The 20,273-nt window shown below is 37.2% G+C and overlaps 1 protein-coding gene across 2 annotated transcripts in view; it reads right to left on the bottom strand.

The window, feature by feature from the left end:
• The window catches only part of LOC5575988 (homeobox protein prospero), a 305,557-nt gene that overhangs the window by 253,240 nt on the left and 32,044 nt on the right, over positions 1-20,273 (bottom strand). The window contains exon 1 of one of the 2 annotated variants that reach the window (XM_021837263.1): positions 18,810-20,044. The exons of the other annotated variant lie outside the window; for it this stretch is intronic. The gene's annotated coding sequence lies outside the window, so the exon portion shown is untranslated. Of the gene's footprint in view, positions 1-18,809; positions 20,045-20,273 lie in introns of those variants that run through there. 2 annotated transcript variants of the gene reach the window in all.

The following is a 20,273-nucleotide window of genomic DNA, read 5'->3' as shown; positions in this document are numbered from 1 at the left end:
AAAAATCCATGAGGAATCTTTTGAGGCACTTATGGAGGAATTTCTGAAGAAGCTCATGGAATCCCTGAATAGACTCTAATATGGATTCCTTACCAAATCGCTGTAGAATAGTTCATGAGGTATTTTCGAAGGAACCACTGGAGAACCTCCTAAAAGCATCATTGAGGGAACTTTAGGATAATATTGATGGGCTTCCTTGTAGAGCTCTTGAAGAAGTCTATAAAACAATTTCAGAAGGAATATATTTACAAAAATGACGATTTCCTGACAGAATTGCTACAAAAGTTCATGAATGGAACATTCAAGGAATTCTTGTTAAATTGTTTGAAGGTATTCATGAAGGAATCCATGTACAAAATTTGTAATTCTAGATGAAATTTGTCAAGTTCTCTTTTTGTTCGGGATGACCCACTGCGACCAGTTTTCTTTGATCTTTTGTGGTATAGCCGTGTCCTTTGTTTAGTGCTTGTCGCTCTACTCCATTACTATTGAGATATAATCAAGTAGTTGTTTTTTATACAATTATCATGGAGCCTCTTTAGAAAAATATACCGCTATTTATACCTTTTGGAGAAAACAGTTTGACATTAATCTTTCAGAAGCACGCCCCTCATTCAGGTTTGGCCAATAATCTGGTTGAATGATACTGATTTTGACAATGCATCGGTTCGTATTAGATTTATGGTTTGTACTTATAAGGAGCAAAGTCGTTTTTTGTAACTGTGAACAGGGTTCAAACAAGAAATTTATTTTAGAAGTTAAGAGGTCTGCTACTTCATTGATTTGGAATCATTTACCTACTAGACATCGAAAGATACGCACTTGAACTCGGAAAGAACTTGTCTCATGAATTCAAATCAGCCTCAAATGTTGATTGGGTCATTTTTCGAGTTGATTCGACCTCTTCATCATCTGGGACTATGCTTAATAGCAACTCCTCTGCCATGCAATGAGGCGATTTTTACGTTTTTCTGAGTAGTAAACACTGAAATCAAAATTGTCAACACAAACCTCAAGCGATTTGAATGAGAGTGCATCGAAATGCGAGGATTTTTTCTGGCTCTCTTCTCTCTTGCGTCTATACTCAACCTTACTCACACCTTGAGTGGCCCGTCCGAACGAAACAGGCCTCGCGGAGTTGTGATGGCACTCTATTTTGATGGAACTCTCCTCCGTTGTGTATTGTGACGTAACTTCCTTGCTCATTTTTCGTTTCCTCTCTGCTTGGTGTTTTTCCGCTTCCTCATAAAGAGGCTCCTTCATAAGCATGCTGCTTCGGAGCTTGTTATCGAAATCTGGTGATATTGTAGAGTAGTATCAAGCCTGGATCTGATTAATAGCGGAGAGCCATATATTAAATCTACAAACATCAAATTTTGCAATGGTTCAGAAGTTGCAGGTATAAAGTTTTGATATTATCTTCAGTACTTCAAGTCAATATAACATTTCAATTGTCAGAACTTCACTTTTACTCGGTACCGACAGGCGAGAGTACATCTGCAACATTTTATCATGCTCTGCCGACAATATTCATGTCAACCGCGTAGCAAAAACATACTTCGGTTGTTAAGCACGGCTTGATGCCTTCTAGGAAAACGTTTCCATCATTGCTCTTGTAAGTCTTATGAGTTTCCCTAGAACGCTTACCAAAATTTCTGAAGGATTTGCCATACAGTGAAGATTTAGTCCTGCTAGATTGCTTCCCAAAAAAAAGCTATTGGTGACAGACAATGGAAGATGGAATGGGATAGCACTTTGTATGCGGTCCTCTGGTAGTTGTTCTGTATTCCAGATTCTGACAATCGGCTAGTGCAGACGGGTCCATTTTTTATGAGTTTAGTTCCAACATCATCCCTATAAGCCACCTTATTGTTCTTGAGTTGGAAGATGGCATCCTCCATGTGGGAGCTGGTTGGTTTTCTTCTTCTGCCATGCCAACGTAGTCATTCCTCCACTGTCGTGACCCACTGTACCGATGTCCATTCAAGTGTTTGAGGTAATGCTACTTCCACCTTTCGATCACCTCATGCCCGTCCGTCAGCTCGCATTTTTCCCCCCACGCATTTCAGCTCGAGACACGAAGCCTTTTCGAGATGTGTTAAGCTTCTCGTAGAGCTTTCGCGTTTCTTGTAAACGATACAGCTGCCCCATTTTTTGACATTCCGCTTCTGTCAGGTGACGATTTTTGTCCCGAATTGGGGGGTTTGCTACTTTTCGTTCTTTTATATCGATCTACGTTTTGTTACGTTTCTTATTGCAGCATTGCAGCCCGCGTTGCATCATTTTCCTCCAAAAGTTTACTGAATTCCTCGTTTTACTAATCATTCCACGCTGCATCGTTGATAACTGCTTTTATGGAACTCCAACAGTCCAAGAGAGGAGCCTCAACCTCCCGACAATACTGCCACGAGATGCTACGAGTATGCAGTGGCATTCTATTGTGTCAGCTACGCTATATGTTATACCGAGGTCGGCGCTGGTACCGTACATTGTTGATGGCGGATCGTTTTGGGCACAATTTCTCCATCACAAGATAGTGGTCAGAGTCAATGTTAATGCAAAGATAAGTTTTAACGTTGATTATTTCGGAGAAGTGTCGTCCATCGTGAAAATTATGTATCTTATTTGAACTGCTATCGAATGATTTAATCCATAGATGGAGGAGTTTAGAGAAACCATCCAAGTCATGTACCAACAACCAATTTACAAGACAGTTGTAGTTAGATAGAACTTGAGACCAAAAACGACAAAATTAGTCTCCCTCTCAAGAAAACACCAACCCCGTGTCGAAACGTTGAGCATGCAAGTAATAAACCTATTCCTTCAAAGACTGCGTAGTCGTTAAATTCGAACGATAGAGCTATAGTTTGTTCAAAATAAAACTGATGTTGTGCTGGTCATCAAATCAATGCATCTTCGTCTATCAATTCCAAATTATCTTCCATTGCCAATTGCTCTTTCGACATTCACACTAAGTTAACTTCTGAACGCTCTTAGCATAATCCGTAATTTCAATTTATTTTTTAGTTTCATACAAAAAGTCTTACCTTGGAGGGAGGGGGAGTTGAAAAAATGTCTTACGTAATCAATGGAGTCTTTCAACTTTTACATTTCTTGATTGATAAAAAATCTTCGATAAGCTAACTTAATGATGGCAACGAAATCTCTTTTGTGCCCAATTCTGGAACAATGCAAAATTCCATGCAACACTATTGTAGAAAAAATAGTTTCTAGGTAATTCTAACCAAAACAAATGACTTAAATAACGAAATATAAACCACTACATAAACTTAATCCTTGATTTTTCTTTTCGCACCCACAATTGTCATGGTTACGCCCTATCAGCACCCTACCCCTACCAGTACATCGCTTAGTCGCATCCATATCCTTCATCCTGTGCACATTGCGTTCGTCATCATCATCATCACCACCGCGCTGCGACCACTCGGGATCGAAAAAGAATAAATCATAAATTATTCGATTGAGTAATGGGATTGCTTGCGCTCCGATGGATGGAATGGAATCCTCTATTAGCAGACGGCTGACTGCACCCCAGCAGATATAGAGGAGATGCAAAGCCGACTGTAGCTGTGGACCGGGCCAGGGCCAGGGCCAGGGGTGTACAAACAGGATGTACTAATGGATGAAGATACAAGTGCACGAAAAAAGAATAACGTCAGTGCGATTTAACCATGCATTGATTCCTGGAATAGTGTTACCCTTTGTGGATTGACTTTTTTTTACGTGAAATTCATATTTTTCATCTTTTTGTCACTTCGAATGGATGCATTTCTGCTACTTGACTTACTAAAACGATTATTAGGGTGGTTGTAAATGAAAGAATATTTGAAAATCCTATCCCCCACATGTTTGTCACAATCCTTCTCCACTTGGTCAAACCACAAACATTAGGTTGAAATCGGTGATGGTTGATTACACGTTTGTCCCTTTTTGTGGACACTTGGTATGGAATGACTCAGAACTATTTTAAGAAAGATATGGGAGATAAGATTTTTAAACTTATTTGTAATTTGAACCGCCATACAACGTGTAGGTGCCCAGATAGCCGTAGCGGTAAACGCGCAGCTATTCAGCATGACCATGCTGAGGGTCGTGGGTTCGAATCCCGCTGGTCGAGGATTTTTTCGAAAAGGAAATTTTTTCGATTCCCAGGGCATAGAGTATCATCGTATAGGCCACACGATATACACATGCAAAAATGGTCAATCGGCAAAGAAAGCTCTCAGTTAATAACTGTGGAAATGCTCATAAGAACACTAATCTGAGAAGCAGGCTTTGTCCCAGTTGGGACGTAACGCCATAGAGAAGAAGACAACGTGTAGAAACGGTTAATTAGAAGAAAAAAACAGGCAATTATCCTTACTCGTTCGATCACCCATCAAATTGCGACCTAGTTATAGAAAAAAAGTGATGCAGAAACAATAATGCGAAACACTGTCAGTCAATTAACCAACATTTTGCCACCAGAAGCTGTCGGCTCTAACTACGTACGACTCCAGAGCGTTTTTGATGGGCTTTGTTCAGGCGACAAATCGCTCGGATGCGGACGGGATTAATTGTTTTGAATAATCATTGGTGCACAATGGTCGGGTTCCATGCAAATGGTGGCCAAAACTACCAAAAACGATTTTGAGATTTTTATATTTACAATTATTATAAAATATACATTAGGCGGCATCCACAAATTACGTAACGCTTTAGGGGGAGGGGGGAGTATGCTCAAGCGTTACGACTCATACAAAAAATTGAAATTTTCCATACAAAAAGCGTTACGGAGGGGGGGGGGGAGCGGGTCAAAAATTTTCAATTTTAGCGTTACGTAATAAATGGATGCTGCCTTAAATCAAATATCTACGAACAAAGTTAGAGTTTTTTAAGCCAATTTTAATTACATTTTTAATAAAATGGAGTAATAAAATACATGGTTCAAAAAAGTTAAAGTTATGTGAATAGCTGCTTCTGAAAAAAATAGAAATACCAAATAGTATATTCAGATCAGATATTTCTTGGATTAAGGCGATAAAACTAGTTATGGCCAAAATTTATATTTTTACGACCTTTGTGCAGCGGCAGCTCCACTCACAAATAGACGGAAATGCATGGTGCTACATCGAAAAAAATAAACAGACTGGCAGCAAAAAGCAACTATGGCTCTATGGAAAGAGGTGCACACGTGGTTCAAAAATATTTCGCGCAAATGGACCCCGACTCCGAACTACAAACATCAAAGCAATTGTCCCCTCTTTCGTCATCAGCGATGACAAAATAGAAAGATTGAAATACCAGGGAACTTGTGGCGTAAAAGTGATTGGCAGTTTTTATGTGTGTCCACTTTGATCATTTGATCGAGAGTGTTCGATATCGGTTTTCGATCATCATTAATTCGAGAAATCGAGGCCGATAATCGTGTTTGCGCCGAATGGAATGAAATAAGCCTTCGCTGTGCTGTGTTGTGGTTCATTATTCGTTTGTTGATGATGAATGAAGATCGGAAACAAAGTCTAAATTTAGCTTCATTATCTTGGAAAATTTGAATTGAAAAGAACCTTTTGTCCAGGGAATGGGAGGAATCGACATTGTTAATGTATGCAGCCGACAACGGATTTCGTTTGATTAATTGATTCTGTAGGTGAAGAGGTGGGTCGAAGGGTAGGTTTGGAAGGAACAGAAAAATATTTGAAAATTTTCGATGGATCAATGGATATTTGCAGCAATAATAATATATTGTGATTTAAACAAGGCATTAAAGACGCTTCACATTAATAAATTTCACAGTATACGTTTCGCCAAAGGTAGTTTCATACAATAACATGTAGCATTTGAAGGAAGACATATGACTTTTACCCGAACTTCATTTCGTCGAATGCCAGTTCCCCGAATGACCCTTTTCTGTGCGAGAATACCTTATTTTATTGCGACAGTGTGGTGAACTATAAAGTACGATAAGCAATCAAAGAAGATATTCGATCATTCTCGACCAAAGCGAGTTGTTTAAGATGCCAAGGACAGTGAAACTCTAAAGAAGCAGGATTTTAATTTCATTGCAGTATATAGAAGAAAGAAAAGCTTTGTGTTTTTTTTAATACGTTTTTTTAAAGTAGGGTAGATGCACTGATATTCGCCATAGTATCGGTATTCGTCACTCTAGTTTATATACAGATTTACGATGCAGATAGGCATAAATAGTGTTCTTGAAATTACTCTCAGATGATATGACAACATTCTCAGAAAATTTAAAAACTTCTTGGGAAACAATAAAAAAATATGTTCCTTAAAATTTCTGATCCTTTGCACCTTACTTCGCCATGATGTGTGTGTGTGAAGGTGGCGAATGCAGGAATCGAAATTAAAAAAAAACTAAAAACGAATACTGCCACAGCACTTTGGGCGGTTTCCATATAGGATGGTGGCCAAAAATATTATTGCAATCTCATGTCATATATATGAGTTTTGTGATACAAATTCGATACTTTGTTTTCAATGAATAAGTTTTCGAGACCAAGTTTTGGAAAGAACTTATAGCGAAAATATACGTTTTTCACTAATGATGCATATAGGCCACTTATGCAATTGACGTTGTGAAAACCATTATAAATAATAATATAACTTACATAATAATGATGGGTCGAAGACCATTAGGCCGAAAGGGTCGTTAGGCCGAAATAACATTCAATAATATACTACTTTTTCAAATGGCAAACACATTCATCAGTTTTTTTCTTCTTTTAATCAAAGGCTGTTCTTTTAAGTAATATATCACAGTGGATATTGTGGGTTTCTAGGCAATGCAAATTACCCTGATCTATAATTCATTCGATCTGAACATTCATGCGGCGGCTTCTAGGGAATGCAAATTGTCCTGACCTATCCCTGTTAGTTACCTATTCGGCCTTACGGTGCATAAGAACTATCGGATATTTTCGGCCTAACGGGATATAACCGGTCCTCTTTCGCAAAGCGCACCTAGATGCCTAGAATTAAATACACATCCAAACTCAACGCTTTCCACGAAACGGCAACACTGATGATATTGCTGTTAAATTTACACGTTACGACACCGCATCAAAATTTCATTCATAGATTAAGCGATCAGCAGTTCAAAAACGTCTCGTAAATTATTTATTAGGTATTGGAATAGCACGTACTATTTGCCAACGACGTGCTGGACGAGCTTTGTACAGTGCGAGCTCCAATGGGTCGCGACGTTCTCAAACGACCGGTTCCGGAACATGAGTCCGTTGCTCGATAAATACTTTTTAATTATCATTTTTTACGGTAGTTGTTCAACTTTCACTCGGCTGGTTAGCCGTAAACCGGATAAATTCATAATTGTCATAAATTTATACATTATAGGGTAAAGACAGTCCTTTCCTACAAATATTCAAAAGCTTCTATTAAAGGACTATTCATTTTATAAAGTGGACACTTTGTTTATGCTATATCTTTTTTATTAATTGTTGAATTCGAAATTGGTTTTCTGTGCATCGTTCAACTATTATTCTACAATGCTATGAAAATATAAGATCTTAGAAAATGCTTGTGGTTGAAGAGCAAAATAGTTTTTCCAAAAACTCCTAAGAAAAACTGTTCGTCAAAGTTTAATATTATTTTTCGTAAAACAAAAATCATAATTTTTATGAACAAATTGTATTTTTGTATTCTATACTATTCTACTAAAGATATAGCTTTGAAAAAAAAAACAATTATATTCCACCATTCTCTGACATTAGGTAACATTAGGGGTCGTCCATAAATGGCGTAGCTTTTTAGGGGGGAGGGGGGTCTTCACGAATTTGTGACGAAGTGTGACGAGGGGGAGGGAGGGGTCCTAGCTAATGGACGTAGCATTTTGAATCAATTTTTGGAAGGAAAAAAGATTGAAAAAATATCTATGAAACTTTAGATTTTCTTGATAAATGCAATCAAACAGATGTTTTGAAGCTTTAAATAATTATGTGAATATTATATTATATTCGCGTCTAAATTAATAAATTTATAAATAAACAAAATAAGTTCAATGAATTGAATAAAAATCAATGCTCTAACTACTTGAAGTACATATTTTTTGCCATTTGTTAACATGACATAAAGTCAGCCGTTTTAGTTTTATCCATATTTTCATATCCATATTAAAATATGCTCTTCTTGGCAAACATTACATTTAAAGCAAGATATTTATTCCGTGAATTATGCCTTCAATGTTGCAGGAGATCTCCACCCAATTAACTCATCATTTGTTTTGGTATATCAATGCTCTTGATGGAATAGCCTGAACATTAATGAGGATAATAGATTAGAGTGTTAACAAAATTGCCCTATCATTAAATTTTGTTAATAACTCGGTAATTTGTAGAATTTTTATTATTCAACGTTTTCATTATAGGCTGTGTAAGATTATTTCAGTATGGAAACAATAATAAAAATCAACTGAAATATCAATAGAGATTATTGTATTTGTATAACAATCGCTAAAATTTTCTAAACATTTCAAATATTTCAAGTGTAATCTTTTATGTATCTGGCCACTGTTTGCTAAAACGATTTGAAATTAGATAATATTAACGATGATTCATTTCAAACTAATATATTTTCTTGATCATCTTCATTGAAATCTATTTCCTAACAACGAATCATTTAGAAAAAAAAAACAATCCTCTAATATAACAAAATTTTTGTGCAATATATTATAAAACATATTGGACCCTAAATCGGCAGTAATGAGCTTCATCAATCCAATCAATTTTTTTTCCACATTTTTTATAGTAAACTTGTTTTTTTCTGGTAAGAACAGCAATAGTAATATAATTTAGTCTATAAGAAATTGGAAACCAAAACCAAGGAAAATGTTTATTTAAAGCAAAAGAGAAAAGTAAAAAGCGTGTTCAAAACTAGTTTGGTTTACTACAGAAACTATATTTGTGCAAACGAGAGCTAAATCGTGCGTTTAAACAATAGTTTAAAGTACAAATTTTACTGTTTATGGTAGTTTTACTTAAAAGTCTCATACTTTTAAAATCGTGTACGCATATTTATCGATCTACAGCAAATTGTAAATAATTTTCTCCGAATATTTCAATTGGTAATCTCAGAATAACATATTACGAAAATAATATGTGGAAAATAAAACCGATTTTATTACAGCAGTGTTGCCAATTTTGATGATAGTCAATGTACTTTGAAAAGACTTCTAAGAATTGTGTTTCTATTGTGCTTTAAATGTGACGTGGACACTAAATAAGTAATTCTATGAAAGCGTAAGTTATTTTTCATATTAATACTGTATTAAGACTTTCGGCAGGACGTACTTTCAACCAAAAAATTCTACTCATATCAGATCCCTTCAAATTTAAAATAGTTTTCTCAAAAAATATAGGGGGAAAATGATATTATAATATCTGTAAAAATGTTGTTCCGAAAATATCGGCTTCTGATTGATGATGCTTTCGAAGAACAAGCCTTTTTTGAAAATAAAAAATATAAATTGTCGAGTTTTCCAGCTAATTTTTAACAATCATTGATTTTGAAAACCTCCAAAAATCGACCGTTCTAATCGTTGTTCCATATTCGTGAGAAATTTAATTATTATGGAGAACTTTCATTATCAGAACATTGTACAATACTAGTCAAACGATGTGCCGAAAACCGATTGAAATTTCATTGATACATTAAAAAGACACAGCATGCACAAGGTGTCCACTTAATAAAGTGAACAGTCCTTACATTTATGCAAGCCATATTCAGTTAGCGTTACAGCCAGGGCAGGCAATCGTCAGATTCGTCACAGTGCGATGACGAAATAAAAAAAGACATCATCATCCAGTATGGACCTATGCACGAGTTCATTATCTGACGTTTTAGCGGTGCCGAATTATTTATGTGACCATGGAAACCAGTGAATTCGGCACCGCTCAAACGTCAAATTAGTGAACTCGTGCATCGGTCTATGGACCAATGCACGAGTTTACTAATTTGACGTTTGAGCGGTGCCGAATTCACTGGTTTCCATGGTCATATAAATAATACAGCACCGCTAAAACGTCAGATAATGAACTCGTGCATCGGTCCATAATAACTCTGGCAGGTCGTCGTCTCGTCATCGACGAAAGAATACACGACGAACGTCAATCTGAAATCGTCACCGAACAACTGAAGTTGACGATTCAGAGATCGTTTGTTTAATTCCGGACACGTTTTGTTTTTGTTTTATTTTTTCAAAAAAGGCTCATAATCTATCGACGTCACGGTTCATATTTTTAGTCGGCTCAGAGCTCCCGAACGAAGATTCGACCATAACGAAGGAGGCTTATTTGTTCGTCATGACGCCGAGCCTTTGTGGCGGACCACTACAGCAAATCGTCATCCAATGCTGGTTGAGTGACGATGACGATTCTTTTTTTAGTTTCGTCGACGACTTTTTCCATTTGACGGTGACGATTGTCTACCCTGGTTGCAGCACAGATAAATCATTTTGCTTCTATTGATCAGCAAAAAATATAAACATGAACACAATTCACGTTTCGCAGTTGTTGTTTGGGTTGAAAGCCCATATGAAGACTGTCATGTCTTTATTTTTCAATATGGGACTACACCAATTTAATAATTTTTTAAACGAAGTGAAACTTGGTACAGTGAAACATGATTGTTGCACTGAAAAAATATATTGGTTAGAAAACCCATGTGCGTCATTATTGCTTTTTGAGCAGTTTTAGTGATGTACAATCATCGTACGATGATCAGATCGCCGAATCTTGCATCGTAAGCTAGAAACATTGCAGACGTTTTATTTTGACGAAGTTTATTAGCTAAAAAGAGGAACGATGAAAAAAAATGATTCTGTCTGGTAAGTCTTTTTGAAAGAACAGCGTCCATTTGCCGTTGACAATGATTGAAAAGCACATTTAAATATTGATGAATAATGAAATTACTCAAAATAACGTCGAAATGAATGACATCTGAAAATGTTACGAATACGCACTTCTCAATTGCTTTCAGCATCAATTGACAGAACCCTGACGAGACCAAATAAAAATCGCGTTTCTGGTTACCGAACAGCGTACGCTAGATGCACAGAGCTTTATGGCACTCATCGATCATTTCTGATGAATCGAAAGTTGAATTGAAGTATGTTGATAGTTTGATTGATTCAAAAGTATTGAAGCATTGAAGCAAAGAATTGAAGATGTATCTAAAAAACTATTCACTACAACGAAAATTAACTGGCAAAGCTCTGCCGTTCTTGTCGTGCCATTTGAGAATAATAAATATCAAAGAGGACGAGATTTGGAATAGACGATATGACGTCATTACTCAAAGTCAGTTGCTATTTCGAAAGATTTTATTCTGAAAGCCACTATTACGTACACATTTATATTTTACAACACAGTGGATTCTCCTCATATCAATATCAAGATTTGGAAACACACTAAAGTTCATGTTTCATTGTTTCATGACGATGACCTCTTCAAACTCTTCTGCACTGACTTTTTATCGTGATGAAAGCATTAAAATTTTACTTCCGTTTTTTAGCTGTTTAATTCTTAACTTAAAATAGGTGAAATAACATAGAGATTGAATCATGGAACCGATGACTTCCTCATACATTTGGGAACTTATCTTATTTTTTCCTTTGTGGGGACATGATACCGCTGCGAACATACAGTTGATCTATTGTGGTGTAACTTATTATCTCACACAAACTTTTGAAACCTTTTGCAACATTATACTATGAACAAAGATAACAGGCGTTCAATTCTGGTTACAAAACTATGTAAGACAATTAACGGTCGTTTCAAAAGGCAACACAAGCAGCAACATAATAGTGGCACTGGTATTGCTTAGTTGCCGAGATGATGACTGTTATATCTCGTGGGAGCTAGGGTGGATGCTACAATGACAATGGTGAATAAATAACTTGTCTAGATATTCATATTCACCACTGATCGATGCAACACGTTGTTTGGTGGCACTAGTGATTTCATCGTTTATCCGTATCAGGAATCTTTACACACGATCGATGGTGAAGCAGTTTAACAAGCTTGAAATTAATAGTTTTTAATTTTTTAAGTTTTTAATTTTTAACAACGATCTCGGTTCGTTAACGACCTTTTTCGAGAGCTCAGTAAGAACAGTTTTCTGATGAAGTTCAAAATCATTATGCGTAAATTGAGATTCTATACCATTTCCCGGATACCCCATTTCCCAGAATAATATTCAATAATAAATGAAATAATCAACCTCCAAAAAATACTTTTAAAGAAATGAAGAGTCGTCAATTGCACTCTCCTTTTTTATGTTGAACTACAACTATCTATTTGATCTGCGGGTTACGAACATATCGTTCATACATCATTTTCATGTGAGAATTGAATTCACTTCGAAATGATTGAAAGTGTATCACTCTATACCCTAAAATCTCATAGGGTTGCCAACACATATACACTCTATGAAAACCACAGTTACCCATGATTTAGACGTCATGAGTTTGAACCCTACTGTCCATCGCCATCGGCTCAAAACAGAGTTGATGGTAAGGTTTGGGTCTAAGGATCAGAAGATCCACGGTTCAAGTGCAAGGAATAATCTTTTTTTCCATAATCAACAGTAATCGTAGCTTATCATCACAATTTTCGGTTAACAACACCCCCCATCGTAAAGATTTTTGTATGAATATTCTACAAGTTTTGTATGAGCCGCAATATCATGAAGTCACCCACGACCCCTTTTCAGCGTCATGGAATTTGTGAATAAGCCCGTGCAATTCGATCATTGATGCGATGCTGGATAGAATATAACTATTAGCTTTATTTAGGTTTTCAGTACGATGTTGGTTTAGTCTTCAAAGACTGGAACACTCATTAGAGCTCTAGTTCTCATGGCTGTTGCTACGCTGATTTAACTTGAGTCATCACTTGTAGTTGCCTTTATATATTAAAAGGTAGATCTTCCTGTAACGTGCTTTTTAAGAATGGTGCTGTATTAAGGAACAAAAGATGAAACGTGTGAGTGAAATTTGAACAGGAACATGCTTCAAATCAGGTCAAATAGTTACAAATCTTAGCTTGGTGTAAAAGTGAAGAAAAAAAAGGTTATCTCTTGTACTTGAACCTTGAATCTTCAGGCCCAAACCTTACCATCAACTCTATTTTGAACCGATGGCGATGGACTGTAGGGTCCAAAGACATGACATCTAAATCATGGGTAACTGTGGTTTTCATAGAGTGTATATGTGTTGGCAAACCTATGAGATTTTAGGGTATAGAGTGATACACTTTCAATCATTTCGCAGTGAAAATCAATTCTCACATGAAAATGATGTATGAACGATATGTTCGTACCACTTAGATCAAATAGATAGTTGAATTGGATACAAAATATAATAAGATTTTTATCGGTATTTATATGGCAAACTGGAAAAATATATTGCTGTTTTCGAGATTTTTTGACTAATTTCGTTAAAAGCATAATGAAGAAGCGGTCAAAACACCCTAGTGTATTCGGCAAAGTGATAGGCTATTGCGTTAGCAAAAGGTTAGTAGTATTTTCGAATCATTTTCATTGATATTTCTGGGTTTCAGGAACGCATTTCGGGAAAAAAGTTCAAAAAACCACAAAATCGATTTGATACACCTCTAAAACATTACCAAATTGGCTCATTTTTGGACAGATAACTTGTTTTGATAAATAAGTTCAGAATTCAATGTGGCACAGAGAGTCGGATAACTTTTTTCAAAACGTTAACAGGTCTAATATATATACTGATCTGAGAAGTCGTTTTACTGGCTAATTCAACAGCACATTTATATAGTACACTAAGCTCCGATTCAACAAGCACATCTCTACCATAACCGCAAAAGCGTATCATTTGTCGTACGCTTTACAATTGGAGCGTGCACAAAAGTGTTTTCTGCGATTTGCACTGAGAGGCCTTCCTTGGAGAGACCCGGAAAACTTGCCCAGCTACCCTGATCGATACCAACTAATCAACTTAGAGACTCTCTCTCTCGGAAAGAAGAGCAAAATCGCAACAAATTTTCAATTTTGACATCATTATCGGAAACCTGGATTGTTCAATGCTTCTTGTTGAGGTACTTTTCTATGTTCCATCACGAAGTCTTGGCAATGCACCTTTCCTCACCATTCCTGTCCACAGAACCAGTTATGGTCAAAACAATCCGTTTTCCGCTGGCGTTAGTGAGTTGTTTGATTTTAATGTGTCGAAAGCTGTTTTCAAAAATAGGTTAAGAAGTGTGATAACGTAATATTATATTTTACCATCTGTACGACTAAGTCGAAGATATGAATAACACAGCGTAACAAAAATGACGTTTTTGCGTGTCTCAAGGATCAAACTATGTGTCTCTAGTAGATTTGGGGCTGCTGAATCTGATGCCGTTCTCAGAAATGGGGGCGAGACGTTTCGCATAAAGACGTTTCGCAAAATTTTATTGGTGGACGTTTCGCATAATGGACATTTGGCATAATGAGGATTATATGCCTTCTTTAAAATACTACCTGTTCTTATACGAAACCGCTTAATGCGAAACGTCCATTATGCCAAACGTCCTTATGCGAAACGTTCTTATGCGAAACGTCTTTATGCGAAATGGGTCACCCCCCTCAGAAATTTTCCAGCACGTCACAATTTTTAGCTACAGGTCGCCAAAGTTGCACAAAACACTGGATGTTTACATAACAAATAAACAATGATTTATCAAACATTTTTGGGAACTGATCCACCAAGCATGCAAAATAGGACTTTACCTTTTATTTCAGATATAATTTGGTTTAAATTGCACGGTTAAATTGAGATTAAATCGATTTTTTCAACATTCTTGCAGTCTCCATACAAAATTCTTCGTTTCTCCTATATGGCAAAATACAATACTTTTCTAAACCAACAAAAAATAACTTTTGAGCACTGGAAGTATTATGAACTTTGTTTATAAGTATTGTTATACACATGAAGCTTGAGTTCTGAGGCAAATTAAGCAAATAAATTGCCATACAAGCTGGCAAACTTGCATGCAAAATGGCTGAAATAGTCAAATCTAGCATTTTCAACAGCTAATATCTCAAAAACTAGACGTGCTATGATATTTCTGAAAATGGCAATGGATTCAGCAATCCTTAATTAAGTTAAAAGCGGTATTTTGGTGCTTGAGACAAAACCGTGTTCCGTAGTGTAATAAATATAGTCACCAGTCACCGTGCGGCCTCCATTCACCGTGCACATATACAGATTCGTACAGAATATTCATTCATGTTCACTATTTACCGTTTTGCTGGCAAAATAATATAAAACTGATGAAATGAAGTAGTTCTTGCAACAATAAACTTGGAAAAATTTAGTTTATGTAGTCAAAATCATGTGAATTCTGTTTATAATGTGATATTTCAACACTCTTAGTAGAAACGTCAAAAATTCACATTTTTCATTTTAACGATAGAGTATAAAAATTTCAATAACTACAACAAGTTTCCACTGTAGATACTAATGGTTGAATGTATTTCATCGCATGGGCCTTGAAATGTTATGTAAATTATTTTTTTATTATGCTTCAATCGAAACTCAACTTCTTCTTCTTGGCATTAACGTCCTCACTGGGACAGAGTCGGCTACTCAGCTTAGTGTTCTTATGAGCACTTCCACAGTTATTAACTGAGAGCTTTCTTTGCCAAAGTTGCCATTTTTGAATTCGTATATCGTGTGGCAGACGTACGATGATACTCTAATGCCCAGGGAAGTCAAGGAAATTTCCATTACGAAAACATCCTGGACCGACCGGGAATCGAACCCAGACACCTTCAGCACGGCGTTGCTTTGTAGCCGCGGACTCTAACCACTCGGCTAAGGATGGCCCCAATCGAAACTCAAATGCACGGTGAATGGACCCTTTTTAATATGTATGGTTCCTTTTACCGTGCATTAGTGTAAAAGGCATGAAATTATTGGGTTATGTTGTATTTACTGTTATGTCATGATTTACCTGCTTCATGTTTAGCTTTTGAGCGAATATGAAGTGGTTTGGACAAAACAGTTAATCCTACTATGACGATTTAATGAAAAAAATGTAATTAAGTGATTTTTTCAACTTTCTAATGTTTTTTTTACAAATTGAGGTTTAAATACCCTTAAAAACTAGTGCACACACTACTAGCAACATATATGCTTCACCAACAATGTTTTTTTGAATATACGAAACAAGGGGAAGACAGCTTTGCTCTGAGCACGCTACGCGTATCGAGCAAATTTTGAGTTACTCACATTTGCTCAAAAACCAGCACAAGCAATTTTTTTTATGCCAGATTTATTACGTTCTTGCGTCTGTTTTTAACAAGTTTCGGGTGGAGGGTGGATGTCTTGAACTTGATAACGATTGTAGCTACGAAAAAGGGATTCATTGTTAACACGTTCAAGAATGTAAGATGCAATTACAAAGATGAGGCTAGTCCTAGTGAAAAGCTAAACATTACATATACTTTGCAATTGGATTAAATGGACAAATTGATGTGTTGCGAAAAAGTTACACGTCTTCTCAGTGAGAATCGAACTCACGACTCCCTGACAAGGATGGAAGAAAATCGTCTCTAGCGACAAATAACACAGTATTCGAATGATCTAAGAGGGCTGTCGTTCTTGCAAAAGCACGATTGCGATACATCATTCTGCGCGCGTTGAAACGATATTTGAATCATCAGATGAACTGTTTGTCGTAGGACAAACCGTTTGTCGGATGTTGTAACATGTTGCGATTAACATGCATCAGAACGCATTTACGATGTTAATTTTCGCTCAAACCATTCTCAAATGACTTTAGGATCAATAATGGTATGCTAGAAGTCATATCGCAGAGTGAAAGCGTGAAAATCCTCCAAAACTTATGAAATCGGTTTGCGAACAATTGATCGTCAGCTCACAGGCCGAGCGACTATTTTTTCGCGGAGCGGAGTTTGTTGTGATGGCTTGACGACTAAGGGTTTATCGTTGTTGCTATGATCGCATGATAAAGAACAACCACGATGCATCATTTGTTTTATCATAATCACTAGATTTCCATCCTTGCTCCCTGATCTCTAGTTAGGGCGCGTTACCCCTACGCCATGAGAGAACTCATGGACGCAGAAGTTAACCTGAATTCGATTTCAGCTCAATAATCAAGTGGTCCTTTTTCGCAAAGTGCACCTCTTTCGGAAGTATTAGAAGCCCATCCAAACACAATGCTTTCTTTTTATATCCAATGCCTAGCCCGAGAGCATAAAAAACCTAAAAAATAATGCGCTCTCGGCCGAAGTCGTTAGATTTTTAATTTTGAATTCGATGTCTTAAGTATGCAGTTCTAGAGGAAATCCTCCTCATCACTTGCAAGATTACCTTTTGAGAATTGGATTGAAGTGGAGCCCAGCAAGGATACTAAATAAAAAAAGGCTTTCGTAAAGAAGAAATACTCCATCAATTGAAATGTTGCGTAAAGTAGAAGAGTCGAATTTCCAGACCCAATGTACTCGGAATAAACCAGCATAAAGCATTTGAAACTAAGAGAATTGTAAATCCACTGTGCCAAACCAATCACTTTTTTTTTATTCTCAAAATATATGAGAGGCTTAATGCAAAAAAAAGAAGGGATGTGTTGATCGATTTTGAATTTTGTTCACTTGAAAAATATTCAAAGTAGATATTCTCGTAAAATTTCGAAAAATAACACATTTTGTAGAAATTACCTTTTAAACATGTTGTATGAAGTGAATGAATGCTCCAAAATGTCAAAGCCGTTTTTCTGAGAAACAAATCTCGCGTTGTGTATCATACAGGCGTATCTGGCTTAGTACACGAACCTTAATCGATTTTCGGAACAATTTACGATGCTGCATGACGAAGGACGATTACTACTTTTTACTATGGTTGGGCCCAGATAGCCGTAGCGGTAAACGCGCAGCTATTCAGCATGTCCAAGCTGAGGGTCGTGGGTTCGAATCCCACCGGTCGAGGATCTTTTCGGGTTGGAAATTTTCTCGACTTCCCAGGGCATAGAGTATCTTCGTACCTGCCACACGATATACACATGCAAAAATGGTCATCGGCATAGTAAGCTCTCAGTGAATAACTGTGGAAGTGCTCATAAGAACACTAAGCTGAGAAGCAGGCTCTGTCCCAGTGGGGACGTAACGCCAGAAAGAAGAACTATAACGAAAACAGTCGACAGAAAATCGACGAAGAGAAATCGATCATTGCAGATACGCCCTTATAATACTGAACGCGAAAACGATTCGGCTTTTACTTATAGCTCTTAAAGTCTTGGAACAAGTCTCGCTTCACTTATGATAATTCCCTAAAAGTCATTGGCCAACATATGTGTAGCACGTCGTTTCTGGGCAAATAAATGAGTGGACATCTTTACTATAACTCTTGGTAGATAGAGAATGTCAATAACGTGTACCTAAATCCATTCATAGTGATTGCTGAAAGCTTATAGGGCATTGTCTTAAATTGCATGGTAAAGACGGACAAATTTTGAGTGGAATGATGGAAAAAGTTGATGAGCTTCTAGTTCTGAAAAAAGATACAAACCCTAGTATCAAAAATTCAGCGATGAATGAAATTTATCAACACTTTTGCTTGTGGTTGGAAGCCGAAACCGATACTAAGTTTACAAAACACCAGCGAAAATCACTAAAATATTTCGACTATTTCAGATCTTCAAAAATGATACGGTGTTTCCTGCTTTGAACAAGTGAATAATGCAACTGATAAGCTTAACTAACACAAAACCACTTATTTGGCTCAACCTTACCTAGCAAGTTTGCATCACAATACCGCAATTCGCAGGATCTTCCGCCCAGCACAGTTCACCTCGCGTAAAACAGTCCGTAGTATCGCCGTCTAATCAGAACGTCGCATTGCTTTCAACGAGGAGCCTCAGGTACTTTAGCTCACTGCAGCAGTATTAGTAGCAGCAGTCGTTGTAAGGTTCCGCGCTAATGCTAAATTGCCAAACTAATGCAGCCACAATTCGGAGCTGTAAGCTCGCACTCACTCGCACTTCGGGTTCGATGACGAAATTTCGACGACGGGGGTCTTTTGTTTCGATTCTAATTAGACAACTCACTGGCCGCAACTGGGGGCTCTGATCCCCATACAGAACAGTAGTCAGTAACAGTTTCTAGTCTAGTCTAGACCGGGAGTTATGTTTTTGGTCGATTCGGGAGATTAGCGTCACAATTCGGGTGTGTTCGATTATAACCGAGTATTGCACATTATTTTTTAATAATAATACAATCACTGTTGGTCCAAACTTTAAAGTTTTTTTTTTCTTTAACTACGTCGTTGAAATTTGCATGAGGGAAACAAGATCTCTAGTTTTTTCTTCTTCTTTTCATGAAGCGTAACGAACTAAACACTAACAAAATCATGCAATTTTTGATTTTCCGAAATTGGTCGAACTTTCTCACGTTCGGATGGTTGATGGAGAAAATATGAACTTTCCTGGAACAGTTTCTTCAATATCCAAGAGGAGGTCGGCCGAAACGTTGTTGAAAATTGTTCTCTTTCGTTCTTCACTGCTCGCTGCTGCTGCTTCCACTTTAATTATCGATTAATTTCAACGGTGTACATTTTTTGGCAATTTTACTTTCCCTATCGTTCACCTCTCCGCGGCTCCTTGCGGGGGTCGACGTCGTGGTCCACATTTTAATATGCTCTTTTTTATCTCGATGTATGATAATTATTATATATTGTGGTTACGGGTGCTTCTTCTTCTTCTTCTGCTGGCACCCACACGACCTCGGCTCCTTGAGGAAGGTTGAGCTGGTTCTTCTTCTTCTGCCTCCGGAGCTTCTAGATGGGAGGACGATACGGATGGTAGGTATTTTTTGGCTTCTGAACTATCATTTTTTTTTTGAGTTGAAAACTTTGTTTTTGATTTACTTATAATGGAAAAAATAAGAAATTTGACGCCGGTATTTTTGGCATCGCGCGACGGACGGCGATAACACGCGTATTAACAACGACGCTAGAACAGCGTGACTGAGCGTCATTATGCGCTAAAAAGAAACACTGACCGCTGGGTAATTACATACATATTCGTACATACACACGAGGCAGCAGCAATATGTGGGGACGCGACCTGGGAAAACCAAACCAGGCACGACGACGGGAGAGCATAGGCTGCGATTTTTTTTTACCCTCGCATCCTCGCATCCTTGCAGCCCAAATGCAACCAACACAAGCACCAACCGACCAGGACCGAAAAAACGGA

The sequence above is a fragment of the Aedes aegypti genome, chromosome 1, assembly GCF_002204515.2.
Source record: "Aedes aegypti strain LVP_AGWG chromosome 1, AaegL5.0 Primary Assembly, whole genome shotgun sequence".
Classification (NCBI taxonomy): Eukaryota; Metazoa; Arthropoda; class Insecta; order Diptera; family Culicidae; genus Aedes; species Aedes aegypti.
Note: the sequence above shows the minus strand (reverse complement) of the source record. Positions and strands in the feature narration are given on the sequence as shown.